At 33.4% G+C, this 20,126-nt stretch overlaps 1 protein-coding gene across 10 annotated transcripts in view; it reads right to left on the reverse strand.

Annotated features, from left to right (window-relative positions):
• LOC143229491 (high-affinity choline transporter 1-like) overlaps positions 1 to 20,126 on the reverse strand; it is a 115,143-nt gene that overhangs the window by 52,408 nt on the left and 42,609 nt on the right. Inside the window, exon 1 of one of the 10 annotated variants that reach the window (XM_076461881.1) lies at positions 16,509 to 16,796. The exons of the other annotated variants lie outside the window; for them this stretch is intronic. The gene's annotated coding sequence lies outside the window, so the exon portion shown is untranslated. Of the gene's footprint in view, positions 1 to 16,508; positions 16,797 to 20,126 lie in introns of those variants that run through there. 10 annotated transcript variants of the gene reach the window in all.

The following is a 20,126-nucleotide window of genomic DNA, read 5'->3' on the forward strand; positions in this document are numbered from 1 at the left end:
ACGGGATATAGGAAAAAAAAGAGGGTATTAAAGTATAATTGGTGGAAATTATATTTGCATATATTTTACTTTAAAATGGTTTGCTTATTTTTCAATTAATTAATGCACTACCTAACTTTCTATATAAGTTGTTTATTCTAGTTCATGTGTGTTTAACTTTGTAAATAGATGTTAAATCTTTAAATATTGGAAAACTACTGGATGAAACATAAAAAAAATGAATCACTGATTATATAAAAGCCATACATGATTAATTAAGAGCTTGGTTCCAAAAGCAGTAAAGTATATTCTGCTAAATACCCTTTCTATCGTTAGCTGTAGGGTCAATCTCGACCTTTGGTTAAGAGTAATCGTGAAGATGGTAGGTATCACTAACTGATTTCATCTCCATTTTGTCAGTAGTAATAAATTACTTATAACCATAAGCATTAGAGATCCTGGATTTAGCCGTTTAGCTCTTGTAGCACACAAGGTGCTGTTCGTGTTTAAAATATCAAAATCGACTAAAGAGAAATTTTAATCTACTGTCGAAAAACAACAGTTAATGATGTAAAGAAACGAACGTGAAGAATATTAACTAATATTGTTATGTACATCGTATAAATATTTACCTGCAACATTCCAGGTCTGTGTAGTGGTCAAAAAGTCTGAATTACATTAGCCTTAAAAGTATTACTAATTAATCGACAGATTCCAACTGTTACGTTAAAACCAAAGGCTGTACTTACCATCAATTAGATACGATATCGCTTAATAAAAACGGGGTATGCATATACAGCGTTATGTCTCGGTTCTGTGGAAAAACACCTGTCCAGGTTCACGATCATATTTTCTCTCTCACTTAACTAGAGATATCGAATACTTGAGACAACACGGAAAAAAAAGGGAAGTGATTATAATAGACAGCATAATTATAATAATTCCTTAATAACAAATCCACGAAAATGTACGCAATCTGCAAAGCATCTTAAACATTTGGGAAGCTAATAGGATTTCAGCAAAACTGCTAGAAATTACGGGGACATATTTTAATCGCATGAAAACTGTAAGTAGTAATTATCACATTACTGATAAGTATCAATTACTTCATTGACGAGATTCTTCACATGCTTTCGATAGGATTCTAATAACTTTAATTCATTTGGATATTCTTCTGAATGCCCCCTAGTGGCTTAGCGATAATCTGTGTGATTGCAACTCTAAATATCGGGTTATGATATCCGTGTTAGGAAGAGCACAGTTAGCCAGCATGTAGCTTTATGCTAAACAACTGACCAAAACTGTGATGAAATTTCAGTGAAACAAAATTTAATGACTCAAAGAGGGAGATTTCAATCTGAGGTTCTTGCTTTATACTTTAGATTCTGTAATTATCCTAAAGAAATCTGGTTTCGAAATTGGATGTTTAACATACCTTAACATTTGTAATTTTTTAACTTTTGTCATCTATAAAAGTCGGAAAAGTAGAGTTCGTGAGGCCCTCTTCCGCCCATGTGTTGATAAAAAATATAGCTTTATAGTGCTAATGCACACACATTTGAATAATTTTCATACATTATTTCGTAAAAGCTGTTAAAAACCTTTCTATATATCAAATAATAACAGTAGTTTGTTGTTTTTTTCCCTATCATATCTTACGTCAATATCTTTGAACCAAGTTTTTACCTTAAGTTCAACTGTAATTCTAATTCCTGATTCCTATGTTTATACGTTCAGTTTTAGAAACAAGTTATATGTCTTTCTACTATATGGCATCGTTATGGAAAAGCAAAACAATGATTATAGAAATACTGATCTTACCAGTCTAGTTAGATCGTTACAAAACAGCTTTAGAAATAGCTGATCACGTGCTGTGCTTTGGTCTGATTTATTCTTATCAGAAGAATTGGTGATTTAGTCCTAAGTTAGATCAGTAAAAGCTATACCTGGCTCCTCTTCATGACTGGAGGAGACGAATAATTACCTGACCAAACCTAATTAAGGCTTCGCATCGTAACCATAGAAACTCGACCACATCCAATATGGTTTGCTGTTTGATCTTTGTGTAGGTCGTCATACAGAAAGAGGATTACTTACCTTTAAAAAATGTGAGCTTCAATAAACTTCCACGAGCACAAAATAAATGTGAAACGATGTGATCTCAGAAACTTTAAACCAAATATATAATAAAATACACCAAACTGTTCCAAAGTAAATATATGTCAGTTGTATTCTATCTGATGTTGTATCAGTAAGGATGACTTTATCAGTTCTATATACCTGTAAACATTATACCCCGAACAAACACTTGTTTTCAAAATAAACTCCTTATTTCATAAAGATCGAGTTTTTAACCGATGGAACCTCTTTTCTGCACCGACAAACTGCTCTTATTGATCAATATAAATTTAAACATTTGGTATATTAGTCAAATATTATATTTTAAAAGGTTTTTTGTTTCGTGAATTCGTGTACAAGGAATATCTGAAATATCCGTCCCTAATATTGAAGTGCTAGCCTAGAAGAAAAGAAACTGTTTAACAATATCTACCGACAACTCTTAGGCTACGCCAGTCAAATAATGGTATTTTACTGTCACTCTTCTAACAAATCTATAGCTGTTAGTGTAGAGTGCAACTTTGAATCAACAGGACTCGAACCATCAACCATAAAATTCAGAGCCAGGTACACTAAACATTTGGCAACCTCTCTACGTTTTAAAAACAATATAACTAATACGTAGAATCCGAAATTTGGGCCTTGATTGTCTATAAATCGAAATTAATAAACTTCATAGCAGAACTAAAATCCCGCTTTGACGCGTTCAAAACTAAAGAGAATGAACCTAAACAGTCCTAAAGTTTAACTTTGTTTCCTTCTAAAAAATGAATGAGATAAGCCTTATAGAGTCTCGATATTTCATTTCTGGTATATTTAAATGTAATGGTGAAACTAATCATTCCTAATGCTTTACTTTCATACTTTCCTAAACAAAAGAGGTAGTCGTATAGCAAGCAGTCTTGGTGTTCAATTTTGGTATGTTTAAATACAAGAAGATGAGCCTAAGTTTTCTTAATGTTTTACTTTGATACTTTCCAAACCGAAAGGTAAGCCTTATAACAGTCTTGGTGTTTTATTTTTGTATGTAAAGAAAACGGACATGAGTGTGTTATAATATTCTATTTTTATGCTTTCCATAAAAAAAAAAGAGATAAGCTCTGAAGCAGTTTGATATTTTCCTTTGATACGTTCGACAGACAAAGAATAAAACCTCCTCGTGAATTTTTAACTTTTGAAGACACATCTTATATTAGTGTCAATAGAAGATATCAAGCACTATAAGAAAAAAAAATAATTAAAAATGGCGCTTCTGTATGTTTCACCTGAGAATTCTCTCCTGCAAAACGTTAATGGTAAGCGTCGTCTATCTGTCAAGACTGGAATACGTTTTCTATAGTAAAATAAAAATGTCTCACATGAACCCAGTTTTCTTAATTATTTGTAATTTTAACTTATTCTTGTTATAATTGTTTGTAGGCTCGGCATGGCCAAGCGTGTTAAGGCGTGTGACTCGTAATCTGAGGGTTGCGGGTTCGCATGCTTATCGCGCCAAACCTGCTCGCCCTTTCAGCCGTGGGGGCGTTATAACGTGACGGTCAATCCCACTATTCGTTGGTAAAAGAGTAGCCCAAGAGTTGGCGGTGGGTGGTGATGACTAGCTGCCTTCCCTCTAGTCTTACACTGCTAAATTAGGGACGGCTAGCACAGATAGCCCTCGAGTAGTTTTGTGCGAAATTAAAAAAAACAAACAAACAAACTTATTTTTTGTATTAACAGTTTTAAGAAATTGTAATCCCTTGGATTTCATGAATTTAATAGAAGTTTCAAAATTTTCTCCCAGTAGTTCAGCGTTAAGTCAGCGGGCTTATAACGCTTAAAATCTGCGTTTTGATACCTGTTGTAGACACATCGCAGATACCACATTGTGTAGTTGTGCGTTTAACGACAAGAAAACAAAGAAAACAGTTTCAAAATTGTAAATGTCATCGCAGATAAATGTAATATCTATTAGACATTTTACATTCCATAAAATAAATCATGCATTAAACATCTCAATAATAAAAAAACGGTTTAACTAATAACTGATACTTCAAATACCTAAAACCACCTTTAGGTAATAGCACGAAGTTCTCGGTGTTCTATTAATTAAATCGAACGTAATAACTTTTATGTAGGTGGCGGTTTAGTCGTCATTGAGTCTGTCTCTAAAGAAAGACTGGCTAGATAGAGAGAACAGACATGGTTTTCTTTGGCAAAAAAATCAGTGAGGTTGGTTGGTAAAAGGACCACCTGCTATATACAACGGAAAATCTATAAACGAAATTATAAATTATTCACGCTCAAATTTTAGGAAAGCGAAATAGAACTCGTTGCCAAGGAGAAGGTGGGAAAATACAAACCAATCGTTCGTATATTTCTGACGTAATTCAGTGTGCATTCTACATTGTAGAACTGAGGTAGGACAGTTTGTCGTTATTGGTGAATATACGAACGTAACTTATATTTAACATTTTCGTAAGACCATACAGTGAGGAGTCACAAGTCTGCAAGCTTTTCGTTATAAATAAATCTTAAACTAAATCAAACCTTAATTGCGCTTCTGTCAATTTCATTGCTAAGTGGTACTTTATGCGCAAGAGTTACTACTGTTACAGGTATCTTTTAGGATAGCCAAATGAGGCTACGGATTACCTAGTTTTTAAAACATGTAGATGTATCTGTGTATCCGGTCACGTTCACTACACATACTGATATATATACAATGAGCCTAACCGTTTGAGACAGTAAGTAGTGACCACTGTAATTGAATGAAAGCTAAGAAAAATAAAAATTAGAATCTTCGACTTAGCTTAGGGGTGATTTCAAAAATAAAAATATTTTGTTTGCTCCTGCCTTTGTTTTGCTTTTTCTATTTGAAGACTATTCACAAGGATGTGAATTATTTCACAGATAGACGAAGTTTAACTCTATTGTGTCCTCGCTGTTATTAACGATGGCTGAACCCAGCACTGAAGGTGTTCAATTATTTACGTCCTTACTACGTTTACTATACGATTAGTAACATGACTATAGAACACACCTGCTAAACGTTGTTTAGAGACGTGAAGTCCCAGAGTTTATACATTTTTTATGTGTGTCAGCTATAATTAGATATTACTTGTAAACTACGTATACCAACCAATAACGGTAACTGAACTGACAGTCTGGCTTCATTGGTTTACATGGTGTGCTAGGAGGAAATGTTTTGTTAAAATATATTTTCAAAATGATGATAAGCATGAAAAATAATAATACACACATGTGCCGTCATCCTGAAATATTCCAAGTTAAAACGTTACCAAGTATACATAGGATATCATTGTAAGGATTTAGATTGAGTTATACTTCCAGTTAGTTGTCGAATCCCTTGAACTTTGACGCCAAGGAACTTCATTTCCTTCTTAGCTTATGTAAACCAATCTAAAACAGGAAATATAGTACCTCTGTAATATAATACAGTATCGTTTGCCTTATTTCTTCTGCAATTATATGTTAATGTAACTTCAAATCTTAATGAAATATTAGTTTAAATGTTTCGTTGGCGATTCTTTAATTCTACTACACAACTACCGCTAAGAAGACTAGTTGACAAAGAAATACGAGAAGGCTTGTTTTGAATTTCGCACAAAGCTACTCGAGGCTATCTGTGTGAAATACGAGAAGTCAGTTCAAGATATAGGTATATGCTTGGCTTGATGGTTTTAAAAGTTTGGATAGAAGAAGTTACAAAAGAATATGTATTTAAAAATATTCTATAAGTAGCCACTAGAGGAAATTAAAAGCTGAAACATTACATGAAAAACTGTAACATTAATAAACATATTTACTGGAAGATGGCCATTTTCATGTCGTTGTTTTTCCCTAACAGTTAAAATTATAATTAGAAATTAACTACAAATAAAACACAAGTTTTATAAAAATACAAAGGAGTTATATGTAAATATTGCAGGCTGGTAGATTAATTTACTTTGTGTGAGAAGTTTATTTAGAGGAAAATCCTTGATCATACCTTATTCCAGTTTTCTATGAATTACTTATATATTTTATACAATATCAGTTTCTTTTAAAACAACGAAAGGATGTGTAATGAAACATTCCTGCATTCTAGCTAGTTGATCAGGTGTGGGCTGGGATTCTGAACCAATGGAATCAAGTTAAATATTAATGCACTTATAATTTAGGATTTTGAATAAGCAATATCTAATCCAAATATTTGTACAAACGTCAGCTATAATGTTAACCAATTAAATCTGACTAAATACTTATGCATACATCATTTGCGATTTAAAGAAAAAATAAAATGTAACAAAAAACAGAATTGGTTCTAATCCCTTGGTGACACATCAGCTGAAAATCCAAATCAATGCAAATAATTCTTTATACTCATATATAAGTTAACTGTGGTTATAATAACATGTATTCAAAAGTTTTGTATAATACAATTGTAATTTCGATACAATAAAATTTCTTACAAATAAAGACCTTCATCGCACTTTCTGAAAATGATCTGCGTATGCGCTATAATACAGCACTACTATAGAAACTTGAATTCCATGACAATCGAAATGCAATGTGCTTTAAATAGACTTATTACTAGAAGGATAGAAACAGATTTTTCGTGTACCAATATTTTTGCAGAAAAATTGTCAAACAATACAGAGTCAAAACACAAAATATTTCAATGTACTATGTGGCATTGTATAACTCCAACAATAGAGGTTTGGTACAGCAAGAGACACAAATTCAAATACCAAACTAATCCGAAGAAACGGCCTCATTCGCAAAATGAAAATTATGATTGCGAGAGAGACCCCTACCACCCTCTACCAAAAACCATTACGAAAGTTAGGCATAGTTCTTGTAATAATGAACAAGGTAAAAAAGAGATTTGAAATCTAAGAAGACTCAAGAGACAAAATACAAGATTTTATCTTTAGTGAAATTACATCAACTACTTTGGTCGTACATATTAAGCTCCCACGAAACCATTCTAGTGAACTATTCTGCCTTCGGTCCACTTAAATAAGGTTTGGAAACCAACGTCCTTGTAAAATAAATAATCTGTGCAAAGTTTGCCAAGATGTATGGTCTAAGGTTGTTAGAATAAAATTTTCGGAATCGGGCAAACACCTTGTAACCGTAGTCATGAGAAGAAACATGAATGTCGATATAGTAAGTATTTCCTGGGACAGCAAGGAGCCTATGGTACCATTTTACGAAGGATAAGTAATTCTTTAAAATTAAACATACACTCCTTACCTCGTAATTTGTTAATAAACTATGTAAACTCTTCTTGCTAACCATCAGAAGATTTTATTGATTCAAAGGGAGAATTCCAAAGATGAGTAAACAACATAGAGAGTTCATATTATAACTATAATTAATTATTTTAATGATTATGGTTATAGGAATGTTAAAAGACAGAACATACAATTCTTCCTTCAATAGCCACGTGAGGATTTTTATCTAGCCAGTACACATACATACTGACCCACGCATTGGCACAAACTGTGTGATTGTATTTGCTTATAGTTCACCTTGTATTTCATGTATTTCGCAACTAGATTATTCTCAAAAGAAAAACACTCTATGAACTATTTATTTAAAAATGTAATGAACTACAAACCAACTATGAGATCTTTTGTGAGAGGAAAAATCTTCAAAATCCAGTAAAATGAAAGCAGAAGCATTGCAAGTACCTGGATTTACTTACAAAATCACTGTACATAAACGATCAGATACAATTATACAAATATTACGGTCAAATGAACTTTCAAACAGTTACACAGGTATTAAAAATCAAGTAGCATTTTCTATTATTTACACAGAGATAACGTTCCATTACAACTTTTCAATAATTACTGAGATGACTATTACAATTTACTATTACACAGAGACAACGATAAGCTACTTCTTTCTAACCACACGGAAACCTTATAAAATGGAACTCTAGAAACGTTTAGTTACATAACCTTTCAACAATTAAGCGCTGTCCTTTAGGCCTTTGTGTTTCCAAGACGTAGTTGGGAGTGAATTTACACAATTTAATCTAAAAAAAGGTGAATTTAGTAGAAATAATTACTTTTCTTTTAAACTACGGATGTACTCGTTCAGGCTGCGTAATTAGCTAAATACGTAGTGCGATCGTGTGTAGATTGATTTAATTAGCTAAATACAGAGCATGTAATTTCTTTTTTGAATTTGTGAAGAATTTTCTCATTAATAGGAACTGTTATAAGTTAAAACTAAGAAACACGTCACGCATCGGAGATCGAACTAAGAATTACACAAAAGAGAAATTTTCATTTCACAGCGGTCACATTTTCTTGATCAAATATTTTTGTTATAACTTTTGTTCTAAATTTTACATTTTTAATACATTTTCTAGTACAAGAAAAAATCAAGTTTCGTTAAGTTTTATTGGAATTGTATGTATTTTACATTTCACTCTATTATTTTCAGTAAATGTTTCATTAAGGTCTTTGATTCCATCTCTACTTTCATTTACTTTTCTTCATTCTGTTAAAAATTTTCTCTGTCATTCAGTTTTATAGTTCATTCGCATAAAATGATGAACGAAATTATCGCTAGGTTCATCAATAACAAAAGATTGGATATAAAATATCTCTAAAATTCTCGATCCAACTTAAAAGCCATTTTAGAAAATTTTAACAATATTGAAGTTAAATCTCCAAGCCTCTTGTTAGTATAACTCATAATATTGAGTACTTTAAGCCATCAATTTCATTCTCGTACTGACTTAAAACTAAACCAACACTTAGAGGATATAATGGTTCACTAACGTCAAAAAGGATACAATAGTTAATAAAAATCGGAGAGGATACAGCAGTTGATCAGTGACAGAGAGAATACAATAGTTTACCGATATCAAAGAAGATTCAATAGTTGACTATCGTCAGAGATGAAACAATAGTTGAAAACGTCAGTGATGATACAATATTTCACTAACGTTAAAGAAGATACAATAGTTGATCAAACTCAGGCGTAATATAATAATTAACTAACTTCAGAAAGAATACAATAGTTTACTAACATCAGGAAGGATACAGTAGTTGACTAACGTTAGAGAGGATACAATAGTTGACTAACGTCAGAAAGGATACAATAGTTGATTAAGTTAGAAAGGATACAATAGTTGACTAACGTCAGAGATGATACAGATTGATTTAATGATGAGTTTACTAACACAACGTTTGAGGTAATACAGGAGTGTTTATTTAAACCATACCAGTGTTTAAGAATGCAACAGTATCTCACGTTTCAAATAATGTATTACTTGCTTAGTGTTTAGTTCAAACAACTCAACACTTAACTTGTGATAATACAAAAGTAGCCCAGCATTATAGAATGTATGGTAGTGACTCAGTTCAAAGAATACAGTATTGATCCAGTTTTAAGTTAAATTAACCCAAACCTTGAGAGAATATAATAGTGATTCAACCTATGTGAGGACCCAGAGGTAGCCCCATGTTGAATTAAACTTACCACCACTTGATAGGATATAAGTTACTCAACATATGAGATGATTATATCAGTGACTCACGTTTGAGAGTATGCAGTACTGACACATTGTTTAGTTAAACTAATCCAGGTATGATGTTAAGAATAGGTAGCTAGGGAAGATTCTTGAGGCTCTAAATTCTCGGGGGTTCCAGTATGAGTAGGACGCTAGTCTTAACTGAGTAGTGCGCCAGTCTTAACTAACGTCAGTCCTGATTGCTACCCCAAAGCTTTAGTCGAGAAGAAAGAAACATAAAGTATGATACGATATTAAGTGTCCCTCACCGTTGAGTGAAACTGGGCCCATTGCTTGAGATAACAGAAGTGTGAGTTATGTTTGAGAAAATACAGACACTTTCCAGCATTAAATTAGTTTATTCTAACGCTTGAAAGGATACAACAGCGACGTAATATTAGTGAGATACGTAAAATCCAATTTTGGGCTGAAATAATCGAATAATTATTTACTCTGAACAAATGCAATGATACATACTTATTAAAGTTACTGTAACTAACAGTGTTTAGTGAAAATTATAATTAACAAACGGCTCGAAAATGTTAAACCAATAATTTCACATTTGAAATGCTTGTCCATTATATACTATATATTAGTGGATCTATTCCGTGAGACATAATTTTGCTTCTGTAACAAATTATGGTCTTTACACTTTAGAACTGAAATACATAAATATGATTGTTTGTTTTAGAATTTTAGATAAGGCTACACGAAAGACAATTTGCAAATTGCCGTCACTAATTTTGAAACGATAAATTAGAAGGAAAGCAGGAAGACTAAATTTGTTTCCCATTGATTCAGCGGAATGTCAGCGGGCGTATAACGCTAAAAATCAGGTTTTGATACTCGTGGTGGGCCCATTTTGTAGTGTCTTGATTAACTGCAAATAACAAATAAATAATAATATATCTACATGTGTCGAGTGTATACATTTTTCTTCAAAACAATGTTGGTTATTTAGTTTCCGAACTTCAACGAAGACAGCTTGTGGTTCAGAAAATAGTTAATATTATCTTATTCTAGTTGTTTCGTTTCATTGTTCTGAACAATATCTGAGAGGATATTGCAGTAATATATAGCATCCGGTTTAAAATAATTGGCACTGTAATATACTTTGGTGGTCAAGTATGACGTTGAATAAATGTGACAGCCGAACGATGCTTAACGGAACAAAGAGCACGAGGTGATACTGTCGACTGGAAAAATATAAGCAAGTTTACTTGCTAAATTTAGGCGTAATTAATAGTTTACTCCTTTTAGGAATTCTACATTGTTAAGAGTATTTTCTGGTTTTTAAACCGATTTTAACAACTTTTGGAGACTCGGAACTCCAGGTAAGTATAGGTTGGGCAGTTTTTGAAAACAAAAAATAAATATAAAAACATTAAGTGTGCTTCACTTTACACCCCTGAATATTAATAAGTGTCAAGTGTCCCAGCAGGTAAGATCTGTGAAACATAAGTCCATAAAAACAGTTTTCTATACTTTATCTTACATGTGAGTTGACACCCATAACCTACATTATTAATTAAGTACTTTCCATGTTATCTGCTATTATTAGTGGTCGGCCCGGCATAACCAGGTGGTTAAGGCACTCTACTCGTAATCTGAAGGTCGCGGGTTCGAATACCTGTCACACCAAACATGCTCATCCTCTCAGCCGTGGGGGCGTTATAATGTGTGGTCTATCCCACTATTCGTTGGTAAAAGAGTAGCCCAAGAGTTGGCGGTTGGTGGTGATGACTAGCTGCCTTCGCTCTAGTCTTACACTGCCAAATTAGAGACGACTAGCTCAGATAGCCATCGTCTAACTTTGCGCGAAATTCAAAAACAAACAAACTAAGTAAAGATATTTTTTCTTTAACACTGATGTTCGATATTTAGAACGTCTATATTACACTCGAATTGTCTCTCGTTGGGACAGCGGTAAGTCTACGGATTTACAACGCTAAAATTGGTGGGCACAGCACATAGCCCAATGTGGCTTAGCTATAAGAAAGCAAACATTATACTCGAAGTAGACGCCGATGAGTCATCTGTATTTTCGCGGATATAAATCACTAAAATTCAAGGTTCAATTCTCCTCAGTGGATAGAACGCAGAAAGCCTATTGTGCACTTTTGCGATAAAATAAATCAATCAGTGCGTTATTTATAAATGTATTACCAATTTGTGTTTTATATAGTTCTTTCTTAGAATAACCTTTGTCTTCTTTTTTTAACACATTTGAAAATGACACGTACAATATGCCGCATTGTAAAATCTGGTAGCGTTGATATATATATATATATGTGTGTGTCTATCTTTCTTCTTGTTTAAATTCGAAAATAAATGCTTAAGAATTTCACTTTGCGGAGTGAAAACCAAACGCTAAATACTATAACATTTTGCTGATTTATTGTTGAAAACACAAGTATTAATAAAAAAAAACAACTCTTTTCAAAGTCACTTTATGCAAGCTGTTAAATATAACAATGTTCTCAGAAACATTAAAGGGTGTGAGACCAGAATACTCAACACGTCTACGACGAGTCGGAAAAAGTTCAACCGATGTATCACGGGTTCAAATGAACCGCGATTTTTGCAGCGGCAATCGGCACTCACTGATTCCCGAACTTTTTTGTGGAGAGCATTGGAATAACCGAGTTTAACTTCTACAGCATTGTCGCATATTTAGATTGAACCTTATAAGTAGTGATAGTGTAATAAAATGTTATTGTTTCGTATCCCTCAGCTTAAACATATACAAATCCGATCTGCTCTTTGTAAACCATCAGTCTTCTCCTAATAAATATCTGATGTTCTTGTTTTAAATGTCCGATTGTCTCATTAAACAAGTCAGATATTCTCGTTTTATAGTTGTCCTATTTTTAGTTATAAATCCCCATTCTTCTCATTCTATGGTTGTCCTATCTTCTATTTGTAAATCCCCAGTCTTCTCATTCTATAGTTTTCCTGTCTTCTAGTTATAAATCCTCGGTCTTCTCGTTCTATAGTTGTCCTATCTTCTAATTGTAAATCCCCAGTCTTCTCATTCTATAGTTGTCCTGTCTTCTAGTTATAAATTCCCAGTCTTCTCGTTCTATAGTTGTCCTATCTTCTAGTTATAAATCCCCAGTCTTCTCGTTCTATTATTGTCCTATCTTCTAATTGTAAATCCCCAGTCTTCTCATTCTATAGTTGTCATGTCTTCTAGTCATAAATCCCCAGTCTTCTCGTTCTATAGTTGTCCTATCTTCTAATTGTAAATCCCCAGTCTTCTCGTTCTATAGTTATCTTCTAGTTATAAATCCTCGGTCTTCAGGTCACATTTATTTGATCTTCTTATTATATGCATGTTCAGTCTTCCGGTTTTACATACCAGGTTCCCATTTTACACATCGTTTTTTTCTAGTTACATTGTCTAGTCTTCTACATACACATGCCTGTCTTCTCGTTTACATGTCCTGTTTTTCACAATTCATCTGTGTATCTTTAGTTAGGCCCGGCATGGTCAGGTGGTTAAGGCACTGGACTCGTAATCTGAGGGTCGCAGGTTCGAATACCCGTCACACCAAACATGCTCGCCGTTTCAGCCGTGGGGACGTTATAATGTGATGGTCAATTCCACTCTTATTTGTTAAAAGAGTAGCACAAGAGTTGGCGGTGAGTGGTGATGACTAGCTGCCTTCCCTCTAGTCTTACATTGTTAAATTAGGGAGGGCTAACGCAGATAGCCCTCGTGTAGCTTTGCGCGAAATTCAAACCAAACTTTCAGTTATGCATGTCCAATCTTCTCGCTATTCGTGTTTTGTCTTCTGATTGTGCATTATACTTGTCCGGTATTCAATGTCATATCTTCGATCTTTTAGTTGTACTTGCCCTGTCCTTTAGTTATACTGTCCAGTTTTCTATACGTACATATCCGATTCTACTTATATATGTCCGGTGTTCTAGTTATACTATCTATAATTATAGTTACAGATGACGGTCTTTTAAATTAACTATGCCTGGCCATCTCGTTTTCTTCCCTCTGCTTGCACATGAACTGAAATAATTAATTATGCCTCTAATAACAAGAAATCTGTAATATCGAGTATATATTATATGAAATTGTTGTATTCAAAAAGGAATATTTCAAGTAAAAAGTTGCATGTAAAAGGTATTTGTCTGGTGCTGGTAGTTCAAACCGTATTATAACATCCCGATATTTCAAGTAAAAAAACCGACAGGTTTGTGTGTGCAGGTTAGAGCTCAAAATTCACATACGTTATTTATTTTTTACTTTCAGGTTTTATAACACGGTTTGATCTACCAGCACCAGTCAAGTACATTTGACGTGCAACCTTTTACGAATGTTAACAGAGAAGTCAAAGCAATTCATTTGTCTATATTTTAGAACTGTAATGTTATTAAAGTATGTGCTTTGCCTCAGACCTGACAAGATATAAACTAATGGGTGAGCCTAAATATAAATAAAGCGGTGCCTTATACCATTCGTTACCTAAAGTTAACAAGTTAAGAAATGACTGTGTATGTTTAGGTTCGAAGCTTAAACCTTCGCTTTGCGTTACCTCAACAGACAAAAAATTACATATGTTCTAGGTTAAATACACTAAATTATACCACATGGAAAATACAGAGTTAAAAAATAATAATAAACATTACAAATTTAAAGTATGACATTTTAGCACGTTACGTGAAAGCTAATAACGTGAAAATTACATGTTGTAGATTAAAAGTGTGGGAAGTTGCCGACTTAAAAATTACGGATGTTATAAGCTAAGTGTGTGAAGTTGTATTATTTTACATGGAAGTTAATATGTTAAGAACTATATACCTTTCCAGATAAAAATGCGAAGTTATATCATGCTTTTGAAAGTAAATAAATTATTCAATGAGATATTTTTTTCTAGAATAAAGAAGTGGCATCATATCGTAATACGTGGAAGTTACTAAGCTCAAAATTACTCATATCACAGGTTAAACATATGAAATTATAAGATAGCGCAAAGTAAAAGTTGAAAACAATGTTTTGCCTAGGTTATAAGTGTGATGCTATATCGTGCGTACGTGTATGTTAAAAAGTAATCGCGTGGTTTGTATACATTATTTACATGTAAGATCAACTTACTAAGATAAATGTAGTCAAGGACACCTTTTGTCAAGACTAGCTCATGACTCCACATTTATCAAGTAATCAAAAATCAACAAAAAATAAACACCATTCTACAAAAACTGCTAGTGTAATAATAATATAATTCTCTACACGTTGTTTATTTTCAAACCTTCATAACTTTAAAACACTTAGTCATAAAACCTATAGAAAACCAAAAAAAAAACGAAATGCATTTCTGCTTCTACTGTATCGCAAAAGGCTAGTAGGAAGGTTGAATATATTAGTTTATATTCGAAAACGTTTAAATAATTTTTTATTATTTATCGTCCTCTCATCTCTTTCCCAGTCAGTTTAGAACTACGAACTCCTAAAGATCATGAGTCATAGTTTAATAACAGCTCACCCAATGGTTGCTGTTTAACACCACAAACTGGAAGAAGAAATCAAATTAAATTTCAACTGGAGGATCAGAGGTGCTAAACTAAGGGTCAACGTTACACACCACAACGGATACGAAGAAAGTAGGTGCTAATAGGCGGGTTAAAGGAAGCTCGCTAAGGGTTAGGGTTACACACTACAACGGATATGAGAAGATTAGATGGACGGATGGATTAGACCAAAAATAAAGGAGAATAAACGTTGCTGTTATACGTTATGATCTAAAGCAGTTTGTCGTAAGTACACCAAACTCTTTTGAAATACACAGTTTATTGTTAAGTGTTATATAATTTAAATTTCATTATTGTAATACTCATTAATGTACCCGTAATTAATATTTCTAAACCGAGAAGTATAATGAGATGTTATGTGTTGTATGTTGGAACACTCATTGTTGCAACGCACGTTAATGTACCTATATTTAGTTTCTCTCGTCTACAACAACTAATGAACTGTGTAGGCTGTAACGTTCATTGTTGTGATGTTCTAGATTTAATGAACATACTTATGATCAGTTTTCCCTAATCTACAACATGTAATTGAGCGTAACGTGTCGTAATGTTCACTACTGTAATATTCATCACTGTACGTGTAATTAGCATTTTCTAGTCTACAACATGTTAAGAACTGGGACATGTTGCAATACTCATTGTTGTAATGTTCATCAGTTTGTCTATCATTAGCGTTCCTAAATGTGGCTACGTGATTCTGTAATAGTAACTAATGTATCATTGTGTTCAAATGGCCAATAGTTACGTTTTTACTTCCAAATTAAGTAGATGATGGCAATGAACTGTAAAGGACGTTAATGTAATGATCTATGCACAAAGATTGTAATTTAAATATTTTTAAAGCCACGAACAATCCTTTTAACATAACACTTCGTCTAAAACAAATAACCAATGTAACTAACGACTTTATTTTAAAACTCTTGTAGTTAAACATAGATTCTTTTAACAAGTATTATTTACTCGATAACATTAAATACTTTTGACATAGAATATATAACTGAGTCGTATTTTTTTAAAACTGTTATGTAATGTCCAGCTTATTCATAATATCTCTAAACAAATTTTCATCACAAATACTTAAGAAAACATGTTCTTTAAATGGTTATTAATTTATGAGCTCATTCATTGTAGATATTTAAGCAATAATTATTCAATATTAATTACTGAGTCTATACTATTGAGAAAAAAAATTGAATTTAATATTTTCTTGCTCGTAAAAATGCCGTTTGGCTGTTTGAGAAATTGTCGACTGAAATTAACATTTTATTAAATTACTAGTTTAACTGTTCAAACTAACCAGGACATTAATAACATAAAAACCATTTTGCAAGAAACTTTTACTTACCAAAGGTTATTAAAGGAAGACTTTCTTAGAACAAGACGATATGACCAATGGTCAGTTTTAAGTCCCGTGTGATGTTTGAAGCAAATACTGGTAACAAACAGTCTAACAGTAATGTCTGAAGAATGTTTAATTATGAATTCAATTCTTCTAGAATCGCTGAGTTTGTCTTTTCTTCTTTTTTTTAAAGGAAGCACGTGTTAAAGCACCATATTTCTATCATACTCTATATGTAAAACAACTTTGTAAATGCAGAAAAACTGGTCAACGTCGTGACACAGGACCTCCAAACCTGGAAAAAGGTAACAGGAGTCTCCCCAGCGCAGGCTGGTTCTTTTAGAAGGAAAGTTACGAAGTCGAAGTCTTAGACCAGTCATGAACCAGTTTTAGAGCGACTAGAATCGTCCGTTTAGTCACTTCAATTTTAGGAGTTAGAAACTTTCCTTAACGTACCCTATACTAAAATAAATACTATAAATGTTTAGACTGTTCAGGGTCGAGAAGCGCAGCCTAGCTCTGTTTTACCTTCATTTGACGGTTCGGTTTGAGGAGAACTCTGTGCAGTTTTCAATGGGCTGACACAACCTGAGCGAACGAATGTGGGTTTCTTCTTGCAAATGTGTGGGCGAAGCTAGACACCTTCGATTACTTTATCTAACCAATCATGAATTTCTGGAGTTTCCGAACGTACCTTCCCACGAGTTTCTCATCCAATGGGCGGAAGCAAAAGAATCACGTAATGTACGCGTGATTTATGATGAAATGTAAGATTCAAAATGGCTTCTAATCGAAAATGTTCGATTTGCTCGAAATGTCACAGGGCAGCTGAATCCGTTGCAACTCTTTTTCGTTACTACTTTAAGATTTTCCACATACTATTCTCGTAATGGAAAGTGCTAGATGATATGGTCGCCTCTACTGAAATAATAATCTGCCTGCAAGGTGTAGCTGTAGTTGACTGAAACATCCAAGGTAGGAGAACAATACCAAATATATACTTTTTATAATCGATCAGAAATCCCTGTAAAGATACTTTTTTGTAAAGCAGTAATCTCTCACAAAGTTGTTTGAAACTACGCATAAAGTTTCTTCGCTTTATCTTTTTCTTGAAGTAAATTTTAGAATTGTATGCCATCTATATCCAAATACAATTGTACCAGCTGTGGAGAGATGTAAGTACATATAAATATTTCGGTTTATTATTAGTACAAAATAAGCAAATTAAAACTTCTGTAATATTCTGGTCTACTCCAATACACACATTGGCCAACAATCAGTTGTTCCAGAATAAGCAAATTGAAACTTCTGTAATATTCTGGTCTACTCCACTACATAAATTGACCAGCAACCATCTGTTCCATAATAAGCAAATTGAAACTTCTGTAGTATTCTGGTCTACTCCACTACATACATTGGCCAATAACCAACTGTTCGACCTGACTATTAAGCAGCATAAACAACTAAAAGCTTTTTTGATTAATCCACAACTACTGAAGCTACAAAATACAAATGTATTTTACGTATTCCGAATTATTACCAGTTTGTATACAGCGTAAACAACTACCAGTTATCCTGACCAAATAATAACTGACTAAAACTACACAACACAACATATACCTATCGAATGGCAATTTAGATGAACAATACAAATATATCCTAGAGGATTGACAGTGAAATTTCCAACTACGTCAGTACAATACAGTGTGAACAGTGCAACTGACAGCACGGCAGGAACCAATAACTCACACAATACAACATATATATACACACACAATCAGATACCCTGAACAACAACTGACTAACAGTACACAGTTTAAATAGCACCAGCTACTCTGACTGACAAATGGCTGACACAGCACGACATACATACATATACTACACGGTATAACAGTATCAGCTACTCCGATCGGTTAAATAACACAGCTCAGCTTAAAAAGCTACTAGCTACAGTGATGAGCTACTTAAATAGTCGACTAACCGGCATTAACCAGAATAGCCAACTACCTACTATTCCGGGCAACCGGTTTATACTGACACTGAAACTATTTACGTGATATAAAGAGTGCTAGGGACTTTTATTAACAGATCATGTTTAATTGTAATATATCATATATGTATGTATTAGGCCTACATGGGAAATAACTCAACTTGTAATAATGCTAGTGATAAATCGCATGGGCTAAAATACACCAGAAAAATTCCATCCATATTACAGTGACTTAAATTGTTTGTTTTGAATTTCGCGCAAAGCTACTCGAGGGCTATCTGCGCTAGCCGTCCCTAAATTAGCAGTGTAAGACTAGAGGGAAGGCAGCTAGTCATCACCAACCACCGCCAACTCTTGGGCTACTCTTTTACCAACGAATAGTGGAATTAACTATCACATTATAACGCCCCCACGGCTGAAAGGGCGAGGTTTGGTGCGACCGGGATTCGAACCCGCGACCCTCGGATTACTAGTCAAACGCCTTAACACGCTTGGCCATGCCGGGCCGTCACTTAAATTCGGCTTAAAAAATTATGATTGTTCATATTCAATCGACATAGGTAAGCAATTGTTCTAATTGTTATCTAATAAGTATAGCATTGTTGTTACCATTATGACATTCAGTTAGCTTGATGGGTTTAGCTCTGGCCTCACAACTGCGGCTTTCTGTTAGCCTAATGGGTTTAGTATTGGTCTTACCATTACAAAACTCACTTAAATTAATAGGTTTAATTGCGGTCCTATCTTTACAGCATTCAGTTAACCTAATAGTTTTATTACGGCCTCATTTTTACAATGTTCCATTAGCCTAATAGATTTAATACTAATAATGACGTTGTGATGTTCTGTTAGCCTGTTTGGCTCTGGCCTTACCGTTAAGGCGTTCCGTTAACCTAATAATTTTAATACTTGCCTTGTGATTATAGCATTCTATTAACCTAATGAATTCGGTATTTGTTTTACCATCACAGTGGTTAACTAGTCTAATAATTTTATTTATGATTTTGTCTTTATGACGTTTTGTTAACCTAATGGGGTTGGTTCTGGACGTACCATTACCATGCTCTGTTAGAATAACTGATTTAGAACTGGCCTTACTGTAATAACTTCAGTTTTGGTCTTACTGTTATAACATTATGTTGGAATAATACAAAAGAAATAGATCCATATTTGTGTATAAATTAGAAATTCCTGGAGTATTGCAATCCAAGAAGTATATTTATGTGTTTGGTGAGAGCACTTTCACAAAATGAATGACATTTTATGTTTCGGTATTTAAATATTTTTTTCATAAAGGCTTAGTTAAACAATTTATTTATTGTTATTTTACTAATACCTATTAGTCTCTAAACATATTATTCCGGTGACTAAATGATGTTGATTGTGATTAAAATTGTAATATTATGTCCCTTTCTCAGAGCTCAGAAAGTTTAATGTAAGTTTCGTAAGTTCTCATTCTATTAACACCTTCAGATTGGCTAAGCTTTTGAATTATATTTTCTTATTCTTAAATTGTTTAAAAGTAATTCAGATTATTTCACTTTTGGGAACTTTTTGCGTCTGCTTTAAAGAAATTCATATATTTAAATGAAATTAGAACAGCTACCGTACAGAGAAAACGTCTCTCAAACTGC

The sequence above is a fragment of the Tachypleus tridentatus genome, chromosome 10 (assembly GCF_004210375.1).
Source record: "Tachypleus tridentatus isolate NWPU-2018 chromosome 10, ASM421037v1, whole genome shotgun sequence".
Classification (NCBI taxonomy): domain Eukaryota; kingdom Metazoa; phylum Arthropoda; class Merostomata; order Xiphosura; family Limulidae; genus Tachypleus; species Tachypleus tridentatus.